Genomic DNA, 24,588 nt, shown 5'->3' on the forward strand with positions numbered 1-24,588 from the left:
AGTTTTGAATGCTTACAAGCGCGTGGTCTAATTATCTATCAGCATGGCTTTAATTAAATTACTAATATATATATATATATATATATATATATATACTAGCCTTTATCATGTTTAATATTTATAATTTTGTCAACCTTACGAAGTTTGGAAATCGAATTTTCAATTTTCTAGATAGCCTAAGAAAAATCCATGCAGCTTTGGGACCCCGAGTCTCAGAAGCGATTTTTATCCTCGCCCAGTCCTCTCCCGATTTTCCCCAGCCTAGAGGCTGTTTTACAGGGAAGAGAGACAATGATTTTAATTGCCGCTGGGCTGCTAATTATTTTGCTCAATGCCCTGGGCCTGGTGGCCCTTGCTGGCACTGATGGACTGCCAGTGCCCAGCCAGTTTCGTCTCACAGCCAATCTCCTGACTCCTGACTTGATCTCCATTCCTGCCGCGCCGAAAGCCTACAAGCCTGCCAGCCAGCGTTCCAGTGCCTGTGATCTCCGATCCTGACTCACTGGTGCTGCTGGAGTCCAGAACCCCGAGCTGCTTTTCCTGAAATTTCCGAGAAGGAACCCAGTCCTGACTTGCCGAGATCTTTGGAAACTTCTCTAGCTGCTGCCTTTGCCGAGATCTCGACCTCCAGAGACTGCTTTGGTTCCTGCTGCTAACAATTTGGGTATATTCCCCTTTTCTCTCTACTTTCTTATAGGAGACATTCTAGCCCTCCACGTGTTTCTCTAAAGACCTAATTTAGCCACCCACACAAGCTCTACACGGGGGGATTTTCTACAAAACTTTTTCTCTAGCCCCGAGCCCAATGACCTGACCCCACATGGACCTAGCATTTACCTTTTATGGGGCCGAATGGCCTATTCAGACTTGCTTGTGATTAAGAACTGAACTCAGGGGAAGAAATTTCACCCCATACCTGCTCAGAACTTTGAGCAAAGACTGATTGTAAAAAAAAAAAACCTTTCAAAACTGAATGACTTTTAAAGAGACTGTATCTTACTGTATTTTGCTAATTAGTTTTGTAAATTAATCTTGCTTATTTCGTTGATTTTCCTGTTACACTGAATCATTTTAAGTTAATGTAGTTTGTGGCTGCTAGATTAATTCTGTTGATGATTTTATTGTAACTCCCAAATAATGAGAAAAATCTATTAGAACTGGTAAGAGGTTTTGACCAGCTTGTTGATCTGATACTACTGGATTTATAGAGCACATGTCTTTTAAAATTTATTCTGTCTTGGTAATTGTAAAGAACCTTGAAAGTTCCATGCTTTGAATATTACTTTGTAATTTTACAAGAGATCTTTTTAACTTTTACTTTAAATCCTTAAGAATTGTTGTCTTAAAGGATAACGCTTTTATGTATTTTATTATAAGAGGCATTATTGCCTGGAATAGGTAGACGCATTCCTACCCAGGATTTTTTTTAAATACAGAGAGTCAAGGAGCTCCTGTATATTCTTTGCTATGGAAGCAATAACGGAATTTGTTGGGAAACTCTTAGCCAAGATTTAAAGTTGTAACAAGTAAATGATTTTAAACATCATTGTTTTAAAATGTGCTATTAAATAATGGTACTCTATTTGAATGTGCATTGTGAATCTGCTATTTGTAAAACCCACTTTCACTCACAAAATGAAAACCTCATTTTTGGGTAACATAACCCTTCTAGTTCTAAGCTATATATATATTTTTGTTGTTTAAAACATTTTTTAATTAGAGCATTCCTTTTTCTCATCTTGTACTGGAAGTACATATATAATCATTATTTATCCTTTTTTCTGATTCTACAGCAAATACCTGAGCCTATAGGACTGAGATTTAAATGCCTCTCTGATTCCAGAAGGGAATATGAAAGCCGTTTTCGTGCTAGAAAAGAAAGCACATGGTCAGAGACTTGACTGACTAAGATCTGCATAATTGCAGCAGTTCTATGCCAATACTTTAGGGCTTGGAAATTGGGGTTTGAGTCCTGGAGTCCCAGTCTTTTCTAAAACTTTAGAGGACGTGGGTCCCCTCGACTTAGATTCCTAGAAAGCACCTAAGATTGGTTATTTATTTGGCTCAGTTCCCTAAAAAAGCTGATGATAAGTCAGATCAGAGAGAGACATTTTCCTTAAGTCCTGGCCCTGAATGGGTAATTGCACACTGCTGAATTCACTTTAATTAGACCTTCATTCAAAGGTCTAAGTTTATTTTCCCCAGATTTTTTGCACATTTTACATTTCATTCACAAGTTAATTTTTTTCTTCTTTTTTCTAGAATTTTATTCTTTTTATTTTGCCAATTGACTTCATATAACCCCCAGGACTCAGCCACTCATCCTTAGCTGACCTGAGGTACCCTTTTTTTAGAAAAAAGGTGTGTTTAAGATTTACCTCACAGGGATATCTAAGTTTTTTTTTAAATTCGATAATGTAAAAATATATGTATATTTAACTCTTTTAGGAGTAATTTCACGGGGAATTGTATAAAATCTTAGAAGAAAATGTATGTTTTGTAAACTATAATGTAAAGTTTAAATTCTTTTGAGAATAATTTCAGGATAAGGATCTTGCCATCTCCCCAAAATCCAGACAACGAACTTGTTTTGGTGAAGACACCATGAAGATGTCTGAAAAGCCTTCACTGTACCATGAAGACCAAACTTTGAACTTTGGGGTGCAGTTGATTGAACTATGGAGAGTTGAAATTGAGTTGTATGTATTGTTTTAATTGTACACTGTTGTGCCAGTGGCGGACAGCCCCAAATTGGTTTTTTGTCAATGCGGCTAATTTTAACCATTTGTTCATCTATTTCTTTTATCCCCAAATTCCTGAAAAATTTAGAAGTTGTTTATTTTTACAGGTCCAGAGAAGAAAAAAGGACTAACCTTTTTTTTTTGCCAGACCTCATGGAGAATTGTAAAAGTGAAATTTGGGAAATGCCATCTAAAAGTGTATATATTTCTATGGACATGGGAAATGTATCAAAACTACATTTCCCGTGGTCCAACTGGTTTCCATTTCCGGGTTTTTGGGCTTGGGGAGGCCTACGTCTTGATGCAGGGAAGAGTTTATAATCTCCTGGGTTAGGAGGGAGTGGTCTCTTGGGCCGCAGACTCGGGAGGAGACAATTATGGCTAGGCGGCAAGTTTTGAATGCTTACAAGCGCGTGGTCTAATTATCTATCAGCATGGCTTTAATTACATTACTAATATATATATTTATACTAGCCTTTATCATTTTTAATATTTATAGTATTCAGGGGGATCCCTAAGTGAATCTACCACTATCCCATCTCTGAGTCTCTCCCCTACAACTCTTTTTTTACTATAAATATTTCGTTACCTCAGTAGTCTTTCTAGACCCTCTTGAAATATATCCATGGCTGAATCAAAGCATCTCTGAATCAAAGGAATATTTGAGGAATGATTTAAACATAATTCCAAACTTATTTAACCAATAATTTGGACTTATTTACAGTTTCAAAAGTAATTTAATTATATGTATCATTCCACAGCTCCTACTCCTGCAGAACATTTTGTGTTTAATGAGAGCATAGCTAATGAAGGGGCAGTTCTTTAAAAAGTATATATATATTTTTAATTTTGATAGGCATTTCTCTATTTTCTAGTACAAAAAATGGTGTGGAAAATTGCAATGAGTTGGTTTGCAGACATTTGTAATTGGAAGGTTAGTAAAGTATAATAACAAAGTCTTCTAACTGGCTTCAAAGCTAAAAAATCTTAGGACTCGCGTTGATGCTCAATCAGTTCTGAGTTAACAGACAGTCATTTTTTTCCTATTGTCAAGTGGACCAAGGATTTCTCTGAGTTGATAGAATGAACTGGGAGGGGGAGAGTGGTTGCTTTATCACCCACTCAACTATCGTATATCAGTCATTGCATGGCACCTGTATTTCTTCTATGCTTATTTTTTACTGAATAAGGCAAGATCCAAGAGAAGAGTATCCAGCATACAAAGAGATCCATCAAAGCTGTCATAGGTCTTCCCTGAAAATGGGTAAAAAGTGGAACCTACCAGAGGTAGTTGCACTAACGCATGCCAGAAATATCTACAGATGGATATGGAAAGACAGATAAAGACAGTAGAAGTTTCAGAAATGTTCCCTACTGATGTAATGAACTCTAGAAAGTTACTGATCCTTGCATCACAATGAAGAGAAATGCCTGAAAAGAAGCCTCTTAGGACATCACAAAGAGAGACAAAGACTTTTTCTAGGGCCAAAAGTCATGAGGAATCCCTCAGTCTCATATGTTTTCTGAACATAAGACCAAATATCTTTGTACTTTGGACTAATTCTCCCCAAGTACCTTGAGCTTACAAAAGGAGGGTGAACTTCATTATGAAAGAGATTGTTTTATAATCACTGTTCTTGCCACTTCTATTTTTGTAAATATTCTTGCCACTTTATAAAAGTGAATAGTTTGATTGGTTGATAATGGTAAACACAGAGAATGAGATTTAATAAGTAGAATAAGAAATCTAGGTGCATGTAATCCTGAGAGACACAATAGTCAATCAGCCTCCCTGTAACTTACTTTGCCTTTAAGTGGGAAAGTGAATCAGAGGGAGTACTATATTTTGACATCTTTACCAGTTTGATAAGTGTGAGATCAGAGAAATTTTAATTTCATTTTATTTTATTAGGAGTGATTTGAAATATTTTAGATGTTAATTGTATTTTATAAATTTTTATTTTTCAAAAAATCGTATTTTAAAAGAAAAATTACTCACACTCATATTCATTCTATTCATTCATTGACCTCTAATCTTTTAGACAATGGCTTTTAGCCTTTCATATTTGAGTCAATTCCCTAAGTATATTTTTGATATCAGAATTTTATCCCAAAATGTTTTATATAAAATTATTTTATTTCCCCAGTAAGGGAATTATTACATTTAATTAAATTAGTAAATTGATTTTTGTTAAGTACCTTTTTGAATATTTTGAGTTTTTTCTAATTGAACTACAATTAAATATTTAACAGCATAGAGATGCAATTTTATAGACCGATGTCATGGCCTTAAAGAAGGAACATATAGTTTTCTAAATCTTGACTTGTCTAGTCTTTATTTTTAATCCTGAACCATCATGAAATTTTCTTTAATTGACATAAAATAATAGGAGATTCAAAATATTTTCCTGAGGTTTATTAGAATAATCATATGGAAAATATTATCTGAAAATGTCTAATCACTCTCAGTTAATAGTCAAAATATTTACAACTGTTTTTCAGGAAATTAAATATACATAATATATATTCCCCCTTCAACTGAAACATCCATCCAGGGCTTTTTAACAATGTATTAATTCAGAAACTACTCAATATTTATGAAAATATTTTATTATTTATTAGGGTATATGCAGCACAATTTGAGTATTATATATATAACATTTTTTTTAACTTTGGGTCTACTCTGAGTATTAGTCAACAATCCTTTTTAAGTTTCCACTACCCCAGAAATAAAAAGCCTAAGGATAATTGTGGTACATTTTAAAGTAGGATATATTTGAATGAAAAAACCTGTTTCTGCCTGAATATCATAAAGCTTAAATCTTCTTAATAATGTGAGGTAGGTTGTATGCAGCAACCCAGCTATAGTTAGAAACACACACATATACACATACATGCACACACACACACACAAGTACATAAACATCAAATATAAATTTAATGTGGCAATAATAGCACAATAATACATGTGAAATAATTCATGTGCCAAGAGGGACATGTAGTCCATTAGTGGGTTAGTTATATAGTTTCATATATTATTCTCTAAATATCCCATTCTAAATCAATATTTCTAAAGTTTCAAGGTCCCAAATTCATTTTTTGCTTAAAAATTCTTTATAACTTTCTACTTCCAATTTCATAAAATATAAAACCCTCAGCATGATATATAAAGTCCTTCATGCTCTGACTCCCACCTGTCATTCTTACTTATGCAGTATTGCTCATATCCAAACAGTATTCATTCCAACCAAATTGGCCTGTTCTCTGAACTAGACATTCCATCCTCTATCTCTATATTTTCCCAGAGTAGTAATACTAGTAGTTAAAATAGTAGTGATAATAATAGTATTAATAATAGTAGGAGTAGCAACAGTAACAACTGTGATAGTAGTAATCTTTACTCCTCCTTTTTTTCAAAGTATGGAGCCAACTGAACCATCCTCCTCATTCTAGTTATTATTGCCCTCCTTCTTTGTATGTATGTATGTATATATAAATATATATATATGTATATATATATATATATATATATATTCTCAATAGAATAAGCATTTTGAAGGTAGGAACCCATTCATTTTTTCTTGTTTTGTTCCCATTGCTTGGAAGATTGCTTTTGGATATAGTAAATTCTAAATGAACAATTTCTGTTTAATTGATTTCAATGGAAAGGAAATAATTTTCTTGGCAAATAAAACAAGATACTATAAGCCAGTGGTTTGGTCCATCCCCAATAATTAAATTCTCAATTGAAATTCCTTTCAACACTTTCTCCCACCCCAAATTCAAGAAACTAAAGTCTTTTTGTTTTTCTTAAATGAGACATCAATCAACAGAAATATTTGTTTGTAATTTAATATGACAAGCTTATTTTAAAAATGTTAATAATCTACTTGATTATGTGAATTTTAAAATTAATATTCAATATCTCCAAAGTATAATATTTATAGAAATTTATTAATATTTAACTAGAGAGCTAGAGAACACAGAGAACATTCCCCACTCACTTCATGTGGAAGAGAGAGAGCCTGGCAGATAGAACCCAAACTATATACAAACCACAAAACCACACAGGTATGTGAAAGGCAAAAGGAATTGAGGATAATACAGAGAGGAAGTTTGGGTAATGTAGATTCAGGGGTTCAAGATTTTCCTAATCACTGCCCCACTGAGTTGCCCCATTCGCTTAGTAATCCTCACTAATATGAAGCAATAGTAGCAATTAATAGCAATGGATTATTTTCTAGTTTTCATAAGAGTGGCAGAAATAACCAAGTAATAACCTCCTCTTAGCTACTTCCAGAAAGCTAAGTATCAGGGAAATAAGCTCAAAAAATCAAAAGAAGAAATAGAAGAAGTAGCTTTTGTTTTTTATAGGATTGGGCTTTCTTAATTGAAACCAATGAAAATGATGATGACAGTGACAACAGTGATAATGATTAGAATACACTCAAAGCTCAGTTCATCATCCACATTTTGAGGTGAAGTGGCCAATAGCAAAAAAGGGGACTGTAGTAACTGTAACTTCCATCAGGTTCCCTGGGCTCCCATATACCATTCAAATACTTCTGGTTTGTCTTTAACTCAGAATTGCTGGCAAACTTTACTCTCTAGGTACCATAGATTAAGTCAACACAATGGATATTGTCAGGTAATCGCTCAATCAAATAAACCCTTGAAGTAAAATTGAGTTTTAGTTTACTTCTGCTCAGAACTCCTGATAGTCAATTTGACACAGAGGATCATGGAGCAAGTGATATTCATTTGTATTCTAGTACCAAGAAGGCTAAATAACCTGTGATAAAGAAGCAACGTCAGTATCCTATCTGATGAAAATGCCTCAATGAGAATTGCACAGACCCAAATAGTGATAAAACCCCAAGGTACTGGGAAATAGATTGAAGATGTAGATACTTTGATTATGTGCTAGTATTATATCATGAAAAAAAATCTTATAAGCTATACACAAGGGCTAGCTACTGTTTTTGTTAAGATATTCTCAATTCCAGATTACATCACAACATATTGTAAATCAGGGCAATTATAGGCAATGATTTGAATACTAATCTCTTATTATATGAAGTCAGAGTGAAATTAGTAAAAGTGCTTAAGTTACCATCATATTGTCTGCTAAAGGAACTGTCTTGAAGATAATGATGAGCCTTTACCTCAATATCTTTTAATTTTTTCAAAGTAAAACATTTTATCAGTTTGTGTTTACTGAGTTAAGTCCACTAAATATCAGGTATAAAAGAAGTAAGACAACATGTCTCCGGACTTTATCTCTCTGAAATACACTGAATGTAAATGTGAATCATAGAAATATTGACAGGAATAAGCAGTGACAACAATTATGGATTGTAGCACTTTCAGACCTGGAAAATATTTAGATCCATTATTTCACTTGGACTTCTAAGTTCTAAAATTCTCTTCTCCAGGCTGAGCATCTATTTTCTTCAAAAGACTTTTATTTGTATAGTGATATCATCAAAGAATTCATGATCTTCCTCATATTCTGTAACTGCTTTCTACTGTAACAATAATTTTTCTAAAATATGACTTTCAGAAATGAATCAAACACTTCAGAAGTAATTTGATCAGAAAAGAGTATACCAATGCTGTCATCTCCCTTGTTTTGAATGCCATGGCTTTTAACAACCTCAAATAATTAATTAAAAATAGATATCTTTATTTTATATTGCACTGTTATTTTTATTTAATTTGTTTAGGTTATATCCTCACATATCTAGAGACTGGATCCATTTGGAGATTTCCTCGGGAAAAAATTAAGAAGACTTCCATGTAATATGGTCTCTACCATTAGAATATGAATTCCTTGGGAACAGGGACTGAGTTCCTTTTCTCCTTTTATTTCATTTATTTACTAATATGATGAGATATTTTATTCTAAGACTAATTTCTACCAAATTACTATATAGTTTTATATGCTATTTTATTTTCAATATCATATTGCAGGGCCATAAATGATACATACCCCCTGACTTAGTAATACCACTTCTGGGTCTGTAACCTAAAGAAATCAGAGATAGAAAAAAGGGACCCACTTGTACAAAAAATATTTGTAGCAGCCTTTTTTTGTAGTAGTAAAGAATTTGGATCTAAGGATGTTTCTCAATTTGGAAATGGCCAAAAAAGTTGTAGTATATGATTGTAATGGGATACTTTGCACCATAAAAACTGAATAGGATGAGTTGAGAAAAACCTGAAGTGACTTATGTGAACTGGTATGTTATGTGAACAAAGTAAAGTGAGCAGAACCAGGATTATAGTGCATACAGTAATAGAAATATTGTATAATGATGAACTCTGAAAAACTAAACTCTTATCAGTAAAACAAGGTATCAAGATAACCCCAAGGGACTTATACTTAAAAAAAAAATATCTGTAGCCAAAGAAGGAACTGTTGGAATATGTCTACAGATATAAGAAAGCCACCTATCATCTTATTTCCTTTATGAGATTTTTATTGCAGATGTGATATGTTTTTTATCGTTAAATGAGGAACTTGGAAATATGATTGCATGAAAGCACTGGTATATACAATACCACACTGTTTTCCTCCTTAGAGAAGGGGAAAAGAGAAAGGAAGGGAGGGAAGGAGAGAATATGAATTGAAACAATATCATAAGCAAGTGTCAAACATTGTTTTTGAATGTAACTGAAAAAAGTTTTAAAAGAATGATTTAACAACATTTTGTCTGAAAAAATTTAAATCTATATTGCACTATTGATTCATATTGAATTTTCTGGCCACTAAAATGTCCAAATATTTTTCAGACAAAATTTGATCATGTCAAGCCATAGTTAGGATATTGATTGTTTGATTAACCAAAGATGACTTTATAATTTTCTCGTGACTTTTATCCTACTTGTTTAGGTTCAACATTCCATTCAGGAGAAATAATATGTGTAATATGTGTGTATTATCATATATGTATATATTCCTATCAATCATAGAATAATCTATGAAAATATGCACAACAATAAAATGTGTCCCCCTCCCTATAAGTGAGTGGCTTATATTAAAAAATGGTCATGCTCTATGATTATCTATGACCAAAGAAATGACAGTGCACATATAATTATTTCATTTATATAACTCAAAATCTACATGGGATTAGTAAAGAGGATGCTGTATAAGAAATTACTGATAGGAAAATCTGATACATGTATGTCTTTAAACATAGTCTAAGAATTTGAGACTCAAAATTAGCTTTTTTGAGAGGAAGCCAAAATAGTGCATTAATGTCAATACAACTAAGCTCTCTCAACATTCTCCTCCAAAGAACTTTAAAATGACACCTTAAATCAAATTTTGGAGCATCAGATCCAACAAAATGTTAGAATGAAACATATTTCAGCCTAAGAAAACTTAGGAAAGGTTTTGTGCCAATTGGATGGAGAATTGTCAAGAACCCCAAAACATAGCAACAACAGAGGCCATAGCTTGTGGATCTCTTGGATCAGAAACAGCAAGGGAATCAAACAAGTGTCAGAGTAAGATTACAGTAGATCTATTGCTGGCATTGGGTATAGATACCATTGTTTGGCAGCTCTGATGCACATCACAGTATTGGACTGGAGTTCCAGTGCAAAGGAGAATGCTGGTACTTGTGGCTACAGAGGACTAGTGGTCTTTTTTGGGTAGAAACCAGAGCACAAACCAGGAGAGCAGTCACCACAGCTTTCTATGTTACACCAACTTAGCAGTACCAGAAACCTGCAAATCCCCAGAATTAGCTCTGAAAAAAGCAGCATCAAAGCCTCACCCTGAAACTGTCAAAGAAAAACCTCTTACTCTTCTGAATTTGAAGACAAAACATCAGGATGTAACTGAAAGTCTCTGTCAGCCAGGAAAAAAAAGTTAAACATCTTCTCAGAATTTTATGGGAGACACAGTTACCAGGGGGACAGAAGAGCCTTTAGGGGAGGCAAATGTAGAATGTTCAAGCAAGCTGGTCATGGAGGCAGCCATGACACACCCAGGTAATTACCATATATTACCTAATATGCAGACATGGGAATCTGATACCACTGATTTCCAGCTATAAGGAGAACCAAATCTATTACTTCCTTTGAACAAAAATAATATCATAACTGAGCCCATGCTCAATATTGAAATCAATGAAGATATAATTCAAGGCAGAGTGTAGCATCCTAAAGGAAATGCCAGATGATTGCACTCTAGAAGGGAAGGTGCAGGTGTGAGGAGAATCTGGGGTTACTCAATTAGCAAAATTCAGACCTAAAATGGTGAAATTGGGACCCATCCAGTTCGATCGATCACTCCTTTCTCTTGCCACCATTATGGCCAAACAATCTAATTGGAAGGGAAATCCTATGCAAATTAGCTGCAATCATTTATTGTGAACCAAATGGTGAAATCTATTTGCATCTACCTAAGAGATCCCTGAAGCATTATCCTACACTGTTCTTAGATAGATTAGAGGAGGAATCTGATTTACAACTAGTAAAGCAAGATAACATCTACAAGATTCCTGACATAATCCCAAAAGACATATGGGCTAACAAACCAATGGATGTAGGAAGGATCTTATCAGCCAAATTTGTAAAGATCTGAGTCAAAGGAGGAACACCACCTAGAATTCCTCAGTTTAAGCTTAGCAAGGAAGCAATATCCTGTATCAGACCAATAATCCAAAGTATCTTAGAACAAAGATTATTCCATGGCTTTTCTGAATTCAACACTCCCATGATGCCAATAAAGAAAGCAAAACCAGATGCTGAAGGAAAGACTCAGTGGAGAATGGTTCAAGACCTGAGGCCTATCAATAACTATTTGGAGAAGAAATATGCTGTTGTACCTACTCCATCTGAAATCATAGCTGAAATTCCAGCCTGAGCTATATGATACACAGTCATTGATCTGTCATCAGCTTACTTCTCAGTGCCTGTGCACAGAGACAGCCAGAAGCTGTTAGCCTTCATATGGGAGGGGAAGAGCCTCCAGTGGAGGGATTTGTTGATAGCACCTCTATATTTTGCCAAATCTTGCAAAAGGACTTAGAATCCATTTCTTTCACTGACAGCAAGATGGTACATTATGTAGATGACATCCTACTAATGTCACCAATGGGAGATATATGCCAAAGAGACAGTATTCATTTGTTAGAAGAGCTGTATAAGAGAGGGTATAAAATTGCAAAAAATAAAGTGCAATGGATACAGACAAGGGACGAGTATTTGGGATTCATACTAGAGAATGGTACCAGAAGTATATCTCAAAAGAGAGCTGCAAGAATACATAAGTTGACTTTGCCTAAAACAAAGAAATAAATAAGAACAATTATAGGCATGACCAGTTTCTGTAGACAGTGGATACCAGGTTATTTCATCATAGCAAAACCTTTGACAGAATTGCCCAGGAACAATGTCACAGAACCGTTGAAATTTAACAGAGAACACATACATGCAATAGAAAAGCTGAAAGCTGCTATATTATCATCTCCAGCTTTAGGTATCCCTGATCATGATGAGCCATTCCATCTTTTTATACATGAAGACAAGGGGATAGCCTGTGGTATTCTCATGAAATCTCTTGGAAACAAACCTTAGATGAATAGCTTTTTATAATTCTACATTGAATCATGTAGTCCAAGGCATGGCTACCTGTTTAAAAACCATGGCTACTACAGCTCTGATAGTTAGGAAGTGATTGAAGCTAGTTCTGAAAAGAGAGCTGAGATTGTATTCCCCACACCAAGTAGAAACCTCACTGAGGAATGCAAATCTCCAAGCCTTTACCACACAGATTCTTTCTTTTTATTTTAAACATTTATTAATATTCATTTTTAACCTGTTTACATGCTTCATGCCCCTACTTTCCCCTTCACCCCCTGTTGTCCCCCCACCCATGGCCAATGCACATTTCCGCTGGTTGTAACATGTGTCCTTGTTCAGGGACTATTTCCATATTGTTGTTAGTTGCATTGGTGTGGTAGTTTCGAGTCTACATCCCCAATCATGTCCGCCTCAGCCCATGCATTCAAGCAATTATTTATCTTCTATGTTTCCTCTCCTGCAGTTCTTCCTCTGAATGTGGGTAGCATTCTTTACCATAAATCCCTCAGAGCTGTCTTGTGTCATTGCATTGTTGCTGGTACAGAAGTCCATTACATTCTATTTTACCATAGTATATCTGTCTCTGTGTACAGTGTTCTTCTGGCTCTGCTCCTTTCTCTCTGCATCAGTTCCTGGAGGTCTTTCCAGTTCACCTGGAACTCCTCCAGTTTATTATTCCTTTTAGCACAATAGTATTCCATCACCAGCATATACCACAGTTTGTTCAGCCATTCCCCAATTGAAGGGCATGCCCTCCTTTTCCAGTTCTTTGCCACTACAAAAAGCGCAGCTATAAATATTTTCGAACAAGTCTGTTTATCTATGATCTCTTTGGGGTACAAACTAAGCAATGGTATGGCTGGATCAAAGGGCAGGCATTCTTTTATAGCCCTTTGAGCATAGTTCCATATTGCCAGCCAGAATGGTTGTATCATTTCACAAGTCCACCAGCAATGCATTAATGTCCTAATTTTGCCACATCCCCTCCAACATTCATTACTCTCCCCTTCTTTTATTTTAGCCAATCTGCTAGGTGTGAGGTGATACCTCAGAGTTGTTTTGATTTGCATTTCTCTAATTATTAGAGATTTGGAATACTTTGTCATGTGCTTATTGATACTTTTGATTTCTTTATCTGAAAATTGCCTATTCATGTCTCTTGCCCATTTATCAATTGGGGAATGGCTTGTTATTTTATACAATTGATTTAAGTCCTTGTATATTTGAGTAATTAGACCCCTGTCAGAGTTTTTTGTTATAAAGATTTTTTCCCAATTTGTTGTTTCCCTTCTGATTTTGACTACATTGTTTTTGTTTGTACAAAAGCTTTTTAGCTTAATATAATCAAAACCATTTAATTTGCATTTTGTAATTTTCTCTAACTCTTGCTTGGTTTTAAAATCTTTCCTTTCCCAGAGATCTGACAGGTATACTATTTTGTGTTCACTTAACTTATTTATATTTTCCCTCTTTATATTCAGGTCATTCACCCATTCTGAATTTATCTTGGTGTAAGGTGTGAGATGTTGATCTAAACCTAATCTCTCCCATATTGTTTTCCAAATTTCCCAGCAGTTTTTGTCAAATAGTGGATTCATGTCCCAAAAGTTGGGTTCTTTGGGTTTATCATACACTGTCTTGCTGATGTCATTAACCCCAAGTCTATTCCACTGATCCTCCCTTCTATCTCTTAGCCAGTACCATATTATTTTGATGACTGCTGCTTGATAGTATAGTTTAATATCTGGTACTGCTTGGCCCCCTTCCTTCACATTTTTTTTCATTATTTCCCTTGATATTCTTGATCTTTTGTTATTCCAAATGAAATTTGTTATAGTTTTTCCTACTTCAGTAAATAAGTTTTTTGGTAATTTGATAGGTATGGCGCTAAATAGGTAAATTAATTTGGGTAGAATGTTCATTTTTATTATGTTAGCTTGTCCTACCCATGAAAAATTAATGGCTTTCCAATTGTTGAGATCCAGTTTTATTTGTTTAGATAGTGTTTTGTAGTCATTTTCTTCTAATTGCTGTGTTTGGGGGCAGCTGGGTAGCTCAGTGGAATGAGAGTCAGGCCTAGAGACAGGAGGTCCTAGGTTCAAACCCAGCCTCAGCCACTTTCCAGCTGTGTGACCCTGGGCAAGTTACTTGACCCCCATTGCCCACCCTTACCACTCTTACACCTATGAGACAATATACCGAATTACAAGGGTTTAAAAAAAAATAAAAAATTAAAAGCTGTGTTTGTTTTGGTAGATAGATTCCCAAGTATTTTATATTCTCTAGGGTGATTTTAAATGGTGTTTCTCTTTCTACCTCTTGCTGCTCAAATGTGTTGGAAATATATAGAAATGCTGATGATTTATGTGCATTTATTTTGTATTTATTTTGTAATTTCTGTCAAATAGTGTTTTCTTGCCTGAAAAGATTGGATCTTTAGGTTTATCAAATAAGAGATTACTATGTACATAAATACCTAGTTTATTCCAGGGATCCATCACTCTATCTTTTAGTCAGTATTAGATTATTTTGTTGATTATCACATCATAGTGTAGTTGGAGATTGTTCTAGTATTACTGGGTGACCTTCCTTTACATATTTTTTCACTGATTCCCATGATATTCTTGACCTTTTCTTCTTCCAGATGAGTTTTGATATTATTTTTGCTGATTTTACATAATAATTTTGGGGTAGTTTTATTGTTATATCACTAAATATGTAAATTAATTTAGATAGTATTGTCATTTTTATTGCTTAAACAGATTGTTTAAATCTGACTTTATGAGAAAAGCATTTTGTAATCGTGTTCACATAGTTCTTTGGTTTTTCTTGGCAGGTAGAATCTCAAGGGTATTTTTTTTAATATTCAACACGGTTGTTTTAAATGTAATTTCTCTTTCTATATTTTCCTGTTGGACTTTGATGGCAATACATAGAAATATTGGTGACTTATGTGGGTTTGTTAGCTATTACAAATTTGCTGAAGTTATTAATGACTTCAACTATTTTTAGTTGATTCTCTAGAATTCTCCAAGTATACCATCATATTGCCTTAAAGGTAAATAGTTTAGTTTCCTCATTACCTATCCTAATTCCTTCAGTGTCTTTTTTTCTTATTTTATTGCTATAGCTAGCATTTCTAGTACAATATTCAATAATAATGGTGTTAATAGACATTCTTGTTCTACATCTTACTGGAAAAGCTTCAAGCTTATTCACATTGTACAATTTTTTGAGGCTTTTTATATAAATGCTTTAATTTCATTGTCTCCTGATTTTATGTTTTGATCTTATCTGTCACCACATTAACTTGCTATGGTCAGGTTAATTTTTTATTGTTTGCTTATATTTCTTGCCTAACTCTTGAAATACAACTTTAAGTTAGTATTGGGCTCTTCTCCCCGGATAGAAGGGATATCATCCAAAGTTTTGAATTTTTCTCACCGTTATTTTCAGAGGAAGTTCTGTGATCTTGTAAATTTTTAGTTCTTCCAAGTTAGTATGATTTAAGGAGACATGTGGTCACTGCTCTCCTGACTTGTGCTCTGGTCTATTAACAACTATAAGCATTCTTCTCTGCCATGGAATTGTGACCAAGATCCCTGGTTCCCTGTGGCCACAAGGTCTTTCACTCCCAATGAACCTGGAATTGTGGCTCAGGCTCTTGCTGTAATCTAGTCACAAGGATCAGTGTTCCTTTCTGCCTTAGACCTGAGACTAAGACCCCAGCTCCCTCATGAGTGACCACAAACACACTTTCCCATCCTGAAATTTTGACTAGAGTTCTCATTCCCTTGAAATTGCAAGAACCAATAGCTAGTCTTTCTTTACACCCTGGAACTATGACCCAGAACTGTATATGGGCAATATAACAGGGTCCTGAACCAAGTGGCAGCTAAAGGTCTCCTATGATCTCTTTTTGACCAGTTTTCTAATTTCCTTACCAATTGTTTGGTAAGAATCTATGAAACTAACACCTCCAATGAAGTAACCCACAAATTCCGCTTCTGGATTGTTGGGGTTTGTCTTACACTGCACTACATGCCAGGCCTGACCACTATCCTGGTGATATAGACCTTGGCCACCTGAATTCAATGTTGTCATGGAATGAAAAATTGTTTCACTTCAACCTTTTGTTGCCTCTACCTTTTCAGAATGACAGATGAAGCCTTATTTTAGTTTTTTGGAAAGGAATTTGGGAAATCTCAGATGAGTCCCTGCCTTTACTCTGCCATTTTAGGTCTGCCCTAGATTGGGGATTCTTAATCTGAGGTCCATAGAAGTCCAATTAATATGTATATAGATTCAAAATAGATAAGGGGAAATGATTCTTCATGACAATATAATTATTTTTATTATATAAATATATTTATATAAATTTATATAAAATATAAATAAAATTTATATAATATAAAAATTATTATTTTCTTTGTAATCCTATGTGTTTTATTTTCTGTGTAAAACAAATATATATATATGTATCTGTTTATTTAATATATATGTATATATATATATATATATACACACACACACATACACACACACACACACACACACATACATATTCTGTGAAGAAATCTAGAGACTTTTCCAGAATACTACTTCTAGTCTATGATCTAGAAAGGAAGTGAATATCAAACTTTTAATATTTTTTGGTATCAGTGCTGTGTTCAAACTGTCCCTCCATATTTCTCTATTTTCATTAAATTGGCTAACCTTTATTTCATGAAATTCATTTCATAAATATAATGAAATAAATTTCTAAATTCATTATGTTTATCAGACATTTCTGATCATATGTATGTTTAATGTTACATAGATAATAATGGTTGTTACTCTACTGCCCCATACTTCAATCCACTTATTATTTGGCCTTTGGATCACCTACAATTTTGATTATTTCAAGACTAAGGTATTTCATTAATTACAAACTTAAGGAACAACCAAGAGAATATGAGTACTAGAATGGAAAAAAATGATAGGATTATGGTAGGGAGTCTCTTATGACCTTTAAATGGCTAGCAAATTTCCCCATTGCATTTGAACCTGCTTACCTCTTATTTAATTCTGTGATTGGTTAAAGATCCATTTTTAATATCCATCCAATATATTTGTAGAAAGAGAGGAATTTAATGGTCTGCCTTTCAAAATGTATATCATAGTCTGGGTCATGTACAATGTAAATTCTATGCAATCCTTATTTTATCTATTGCTTACTGATCTGTTTTGAATGGCTATAGATATCATTGAGTAGGCATTGAAATATTATACAACCAACACAATTTTGTTAGTAAAAGTTTTATTAATCATTGAAAAACAAAACTAGATTATGTGAAAATGGAAATATTTATCAAAACATTGATTACTTACTATTCTAGAAGGATTTTTTCTAGATTCAAATAAAATATATCATATTTCTATAGTTTCGCTATGGTTACTTGTATCATGCTATTAAGTTCAGATATATATTATGTAGTTTTTTTTCAATAAGTGAAAAGACTATTTTATGCTGAATTTTTAATGGACAAATTTTAGTTTTCTATAAAGTACATCAAAGAAAGGATGATTAGTTTATTGCATATTAAACTCAAAGTTAGAAAGATGTGTTCAAATAACTTCTGCCTCTAAAACTAATTAGTTGTATGAATTTGGAAAATTTATCTGCTTATATTAGTGTCCGCTAATTACCCAAGGCAATTATAGTTGGGATCAAATCTGTATAAGTTGATGAAGTTCCCACAAAGTAGAAATTACACATAGTAAAGATATAAAGTATAGACAGAACATTTACTATATATTCATTGGTTCCCACAATGTACAGGTGTCAAGTGATTTATCAAAGTTAAAATTTTCATGTTTTCAAATGTCACCTGTCTTACTTTCTCCCTATGCTAGTGCCCTCTTTAATCTGGGAAGTTATTTTGTAGGTGCCATGTAAATTTTTATTCTCATCTTTGTGCATTTTGCCTTTATTTCTCCCAACAAAATAAAAAAAAAAGAATGCTACTTTTTTTAAAGCAGGGTCAGTTAATTTTTATCTTCAACTCCCAGTGCCTACCACAGAGACTAACACATAGTAATATATCATCTGTTAATATATGTCCATTAAATGAATGAATAAATAAAAAGCAAAGTTACTTAAAGAATCATGAACACATTAGCTCAATAAAAATGAGATTGGATGTTTTTGGTGGGTTACAGTGAAAAAGAAGCATAATTTAATTTGTGGGGAAGCTCACTGATAAGAAAATTCCATCAATCTATGCTAATCATTAACTAATTTGTAACAGTTTTTTAAACAGAAGCCACCTTTGTATTATTTATTTTTCAATGAAGAAATCACCCCACTTGAAAACATAAGGAAAATTTATAACAAATATGTGTAGTCAATAACAACTAATCCTACATTTTTCACAAAAATGCTTATCTCTTTCTACATCTTGAATCCATCATCTTTCTATTAGGAAAAGGCTAGTATAGAATCCACTGGATTCTTGGTTGCTCACATCAGTGATCAGAAAAATTAAGACTTTTGAAATTCAAAACCTACATTCCTTGAGATTTATCTAAAACAGTGAAAAGTTCATCAACACTCATTTTCTCAGAGCTAGTATGTTTCAGAGACATAGACTGATTCCAACTCTTCCTGATTCCAGGACAAGTACATTTTTTTATTTTATTAGATCCCATTATCTCTTTATCTGTGTAAAATAATACTAAGGAAAGTATTTTGCATTGCTCTTTCTACCTAACCCAAATATTGTGTATTGGTTATTTCTACTTATAAAGATTATAATTTAAAAGTTTGACATATCTCCTACAATTGAAATAGTGAGGTAGGCCTATATTCCATAATAACTTCATATATACACTAAATTTCCCTTCCTTTAAAAAGTTGTGTTTTATGTTTCCTTAGGCCACTGCCTCTTGGTTTCTATAGTACCCATGGCAACCATGAAACTTTTATTTCTACTATAAATATTTAAATCCCAATCAAATCTGTTCACATTTCACAAAGTAAACAAAAGGGACAGATGTGATTACCATGTAGCAACTCATGAAAAATTTGAAAATTCTTTGTAGCAATTTTTATATTTTGATGAGAGTGATGACTCTTGGTAACCCTGAGTGATTTTTAGTATAACGTGATATATGAGTTAATCTACCCTGCTGAAGAAACCATAAACACACACACACACACACACACACACACACACACCACACACACACACACACACACACACACATACACACACACCACACACACACACACCACACACACTGCATAGAAACTGTGATTTTGTATCAGACTTCCCATCAAATTTCTTTCAAGAAAATATTATATATATACATTATATGTATATATATATGAATTTTCGCTGAGAATTGAGCAGCTTACATATCAATATATCCTTAATCTTTATAGCCAATGCAAATGTATTAGAGTTTATAGAGTTTATAGAGTTCCAAGTTTAACAAAGAGAATATTTTGCTGATATTATGAATAATATTTAATTTATTAAATGTTAAAAGGAACCCAAAGTATGCCAAAGTTACTTTCAGATGGCAACCACATGAAGAAGAGATAGTTTATTCTGATAGTTTGTGGACATTATAAATTGAGATACAATTATTTACTTGGATCACATTTTATTTTAGACATGTGGAAACCCAATAAAATCTGGATGGAATATACCAACTGATTAAATTTTGGTACTAATGATGTACTTTGATTACTATTTATATGCTAGTAAAGCTGTAGTTTTAATTCTAGTAGTAATTAATCAGCTTTGCCCAGAGAAGACTATTCCATGACAACAAATAGGTATATGGGCAGATCAGTGAATAAATTGCTAAACTTGGAGCCAAGAAAACCTGACTTCATTCCATGACTCCTCTCTGTGAAAACCTGTCTATTCTCATGAGAATTTTTTTAGGATTATCCTTTCAGTTATATATCAACCCTTCTAGTTACTATATGCCTACATCTATGTATTTGTCTGTATTTCTATCTATATATTCCTAATAGCCTATATGAAGGTAAGTAGCTATATGTGTGTATTTATAAATACTGTAATCATTTGGGTTTTGTTATATATATATATATATATATACCTGGTGTTATGAGAGCTGAAGGTGAATGGGTATGGAAGGTCCCTAACTGCAACACACAAGTTGTGATGGTGAAACACAAAGGATTCCCAGGACTTTATTTGTGATGAATCTTCTCCACCCAACTCCAGTATAACAGTGTCCCAAGAGAGGAAGTCAAGTGAAGAATCTGTGGTTAAGAACACACAGCTATTTCTAATTGCCTGTCCTGGCTTAAAATGGATAACGCTGCTTGATTAAGATTTGAGCTTTAGCAGTTGAAAGGAATCCCCTTCTTTCCTCATATATCCAAGGGTATGTTCACTAATTCCTGAAGTAATGATGACAATCACTTTAGTAAGTTTGAAGATTTAATAACAACCGGATTTAAGGAGGGAAGCAGGGAAATGATGGGAAGAGGGTGTAGGAGATCCTTGGATTAGGCTACTAATGAACAGATGGTATATGATTTGAAGGTTTTCAGGATATTCAAACTTGTTGTTTGTTAATGGTTGGTCTGCCAGTTACATCCAACTGCAACCTTAACCAGGCTATTTGATGATGAATGATGTTAGTTCTTCTTGATGAGTGAATTAAATCAGAATGCTTAGTATAGGATATGACAGGATCTGAGACTATGGAAATGATCAGTGCTGGTTGCTGGTATCTTAAGTTGACTTTCTTGGCCTACCCAAGCCCATCAACCAACCCACCAAGCCCTCTCAAGATTGAGATCCTTTCTCAGTCCAAAATTCTCCTTTTTATACCTTCCCATCAACTGAATTTGCACCTGCCAGGCTTTGCCAAGCTAGGCTCATTCCAAGTTCCAAACCGCTGTCAATCATTTTGCATTTCATATTACATTGCAAAATGTCATTACAGTTTATAGTACCTTTGTTCCCCGCCCTTAGTGGCTTTTGTTGTTGTATTAATAAAAAGAATTGTCTTTAATATTTTTAATTTTTTATGAATTTGAGATATGTTGCAAATTAACCTGCAAAGGCCTTTAACATAGTTTAAATTCCAATAGGAATTTCTCCTTTATTTCATCAGATCCAACATTCCTCACAGCTTCTTATGAGGTTCCAATATCATCTTCAAATAGTACATCATACATTAATGTAATCAATTTAAATACAGTGTCCCAAGGGTTGCTGTTGATGAAAGTAGATTGCTATAACAACTCACCTTTATTTGTTGTATTTCTTCAGTTGCATCATTAGATACTCTCATGATGGCAAAATGGTGGTGAAAAATTATGGGCAATGTAGAAGTACCAAACAGAGAGAATCTTTGGAGTATAAAATCATTAGTGAATTCTTTGCAAGATATTCAACTATAAAAAGTCATCCCAAGAATATTCAAGGATGGAAATGGGAAGATAAACAGAAAAAATGTATAAGATTTGAAAAAAATTAATGTTCAGTCTTCTACACAAAACATGTATCTGTTGCATTTGGACCATAACATCCCAGTTCTCCAAATGCTTATAGAGGAAGTAGAAATGGCACTGAGGAGATGAAAAGAATAGCTGGATTGAAATAAGCATATGCTTATATGTGTGTGTATATGTATATATATGTATGTGTACTTACTACCTTTGGAGAAATGAAGTTGATGTCTCATGGAGAGCAATACAAAGACTAATAATTATCTTGACTAGACTATAACAAATACCCAATGAGTAATTCCAAAGAACAAAAGAACAAAAGCAATGGATGTTATCAGGGAATTATATTACAGAAATAGAAGACTCAATAAGGAAAGATGAAAGAATAAGTAGAGACCCAAAATTATCCACTTTTACACCCCCCCACATATACTTACATTGGAAGAAAACAATGAAAACCTCTAAGATATGTTGGGCGGCACCCAGTGGTTAAATTTCAGGAGAAAAATAACAAAAGCTGAACTTGTAGGGCAAACATGAATGACATATAATCTGCATTTTTAGAGGGGATTCTCTAAACCATTAAATCATAGATCCTTTTGATAATTTGAAAGATTCTCAGAAGTCTCTGTTCAGCTTCTTATCTTACACTCAATCCTTTGCATCAATTTACTTAAAAAGGAACACTTAAGATTGTATTCTAATGACCATGACCAGCTTCCCCATTTCAATCATAATATCTTCCCTCAATATGTTGTTTCTTTTTGTTCTCTCCCAGAAATGATGAAGAAATGAAGTAAATTGTTGAATTATTTTTTTCAAAGAGGAACAGTATATTAACATGTATATAACATATATGTAATAATATATATAACAGTATGTTAACAGAAGTAGACCAAATGATGAATATTAGACGTGTTTAAGATTTCTGTAGTAACTTCTGAATATTAATAAAGTTATTCATTTTGTGTGAGCAGAGAAAAATAAGCACTAATTCATTACATGTAACATTGTCTGCTTTCCACTGAAAAGCATTAGAATTTATATTCTAAGTCAAACTCATTTCTTTTTCCATCCTTTTATTTTCCTTATACACATGCATAATTAAGTATATTAGATTATATACTTTTTAATCTCAGTGTTATGAATGAACATCTAAAAGGGAAATAAATGAGCACAACAAATTGGCATGTTTCACACTCTCATTCTTAGAAGCAGAACTTAAGCAAGTAGATTGCAATTTCTCTTTACATTTTGGGAATCTCTTTTTATGTTCCAACACCCAGGACTTTTTGTAGTCACCGCATAGAAGTATAGAGCCTAATGAGTCTGAAATATTTGAGTTCTGAGGGCTTTTCACTGTTAATTACCTGCAATTATATTAAACTTAATAATGAACTTTTTGTTCATTATTATTTATGTTTCTGAGAAATTAGATAAATTATTCCCTCGAATTTTACTTGATATGATTTCTTTTCTTTTCAAAGTCTGATGGATACATTCCCTCTTGAAATGCACAGGCATGGTACTGACTGATACCTTAAATTCAGCCTATTTGCCTTGATCTAAATGAATATTCTGAGCAATGCTCAAGTAGACACTTTGGTTAGAGGAAATCATTATTTCTTTCACAAAAGCAACTTCTCCATATTCTTTAGGTATTCAAATTTTTCTAGAATTATATCTTTAAATTTCATAAATCCAAGCAATTTTAATATGCTTATACTGTGTTTACCTTAATCAATGTAAAATATAAATTATATTGCCTACTAATTTCTCATAAAAATATGTGATCCATCTAAGTGGTTCATTAGAAATGTAGCAAATGTAAAGTTTCATAATATGTGGCTTTTGGATGAACAATGATAATACTTCATTGTCCTATTTATATGCTAAGGGAAGCTTATAGCAAAACATACTGAGCTAAGATAGTATATAGAATATTAGTCTCATCCTAGTTGATCTTCTTGTGTCAGGTCTGTGAATGGCTAAAATAGAACTGATTCCATTCACAAATGGCATGCAAATTATGATCAAACTTCACCTATTGGATAGTCATTCATTGAGTGCTAGATACCTCAACTCATTCTTACCTTTTCTGACTCAAGCATGTGATGGTAGAAATAGTCTTATTAAAAAATAAAATTACTGAGGCATTTAGTTTTCACTTTTTCCTCTCACCACTAACACTTCCAACAATATCCATCATAAAACATATCCTTTTTAAAAAAGTTTATTAATTTTAACATAATGTTGATACATGTCCTTTAACATTGAGAATATGATACCAAAATTTGTAACATGGAAAATGGCAGGGTGGAATTCCTGCAAGATGCAAGGTCAAGCCTCACCCAGAATTCCAGGGGACCCTACCTGGAGAACTCTGGGTGAGAGGACATTCGGAAAGGAGTTAAATAGTTGATTCCTGGGGTTGAGGTGAGCAGGTCTCTTTGCTTGCTTTTCCCTGTTAGGAGTTTGCCTTGGTGGCCATAGTGGCAAAAGTCATTGTGGTTTCTACTTGGGAATTTGCCTGTCTAGCGGGATTAGACCTTTCTAGGGACAACATAATAGTTATTTAGTTATTTTAGATATTAGAAGTGATTATTATAAGCTTTGAGTGCCAGCTAGATATAAAGTCTACCACTCCCTCCTGGGGGAGGAGGGACAGTTTCTACCTATCTGTTCAGGGCTTCCCACATCCTATCCAAATCCTTGATACCCCCTCCTTGCTTATCCCTTCTTTCTTTTATCAATATATAAATTACA

This window comes from Gracilinanus agilis, chromosome 6, assembly GCF_016433145.1.
Source record: "Gracilinanus agilis isolate LMUSP501 chromosome 6, AgileGrace, whole genome shotgun sequence".
Taxonomy (NCBI): Eukaryota; Metazoa; Chordata; class Mammalia; order Didelphimorphia; family Didelphidae; genus Gracilinanus; species Gracilinanus agilis.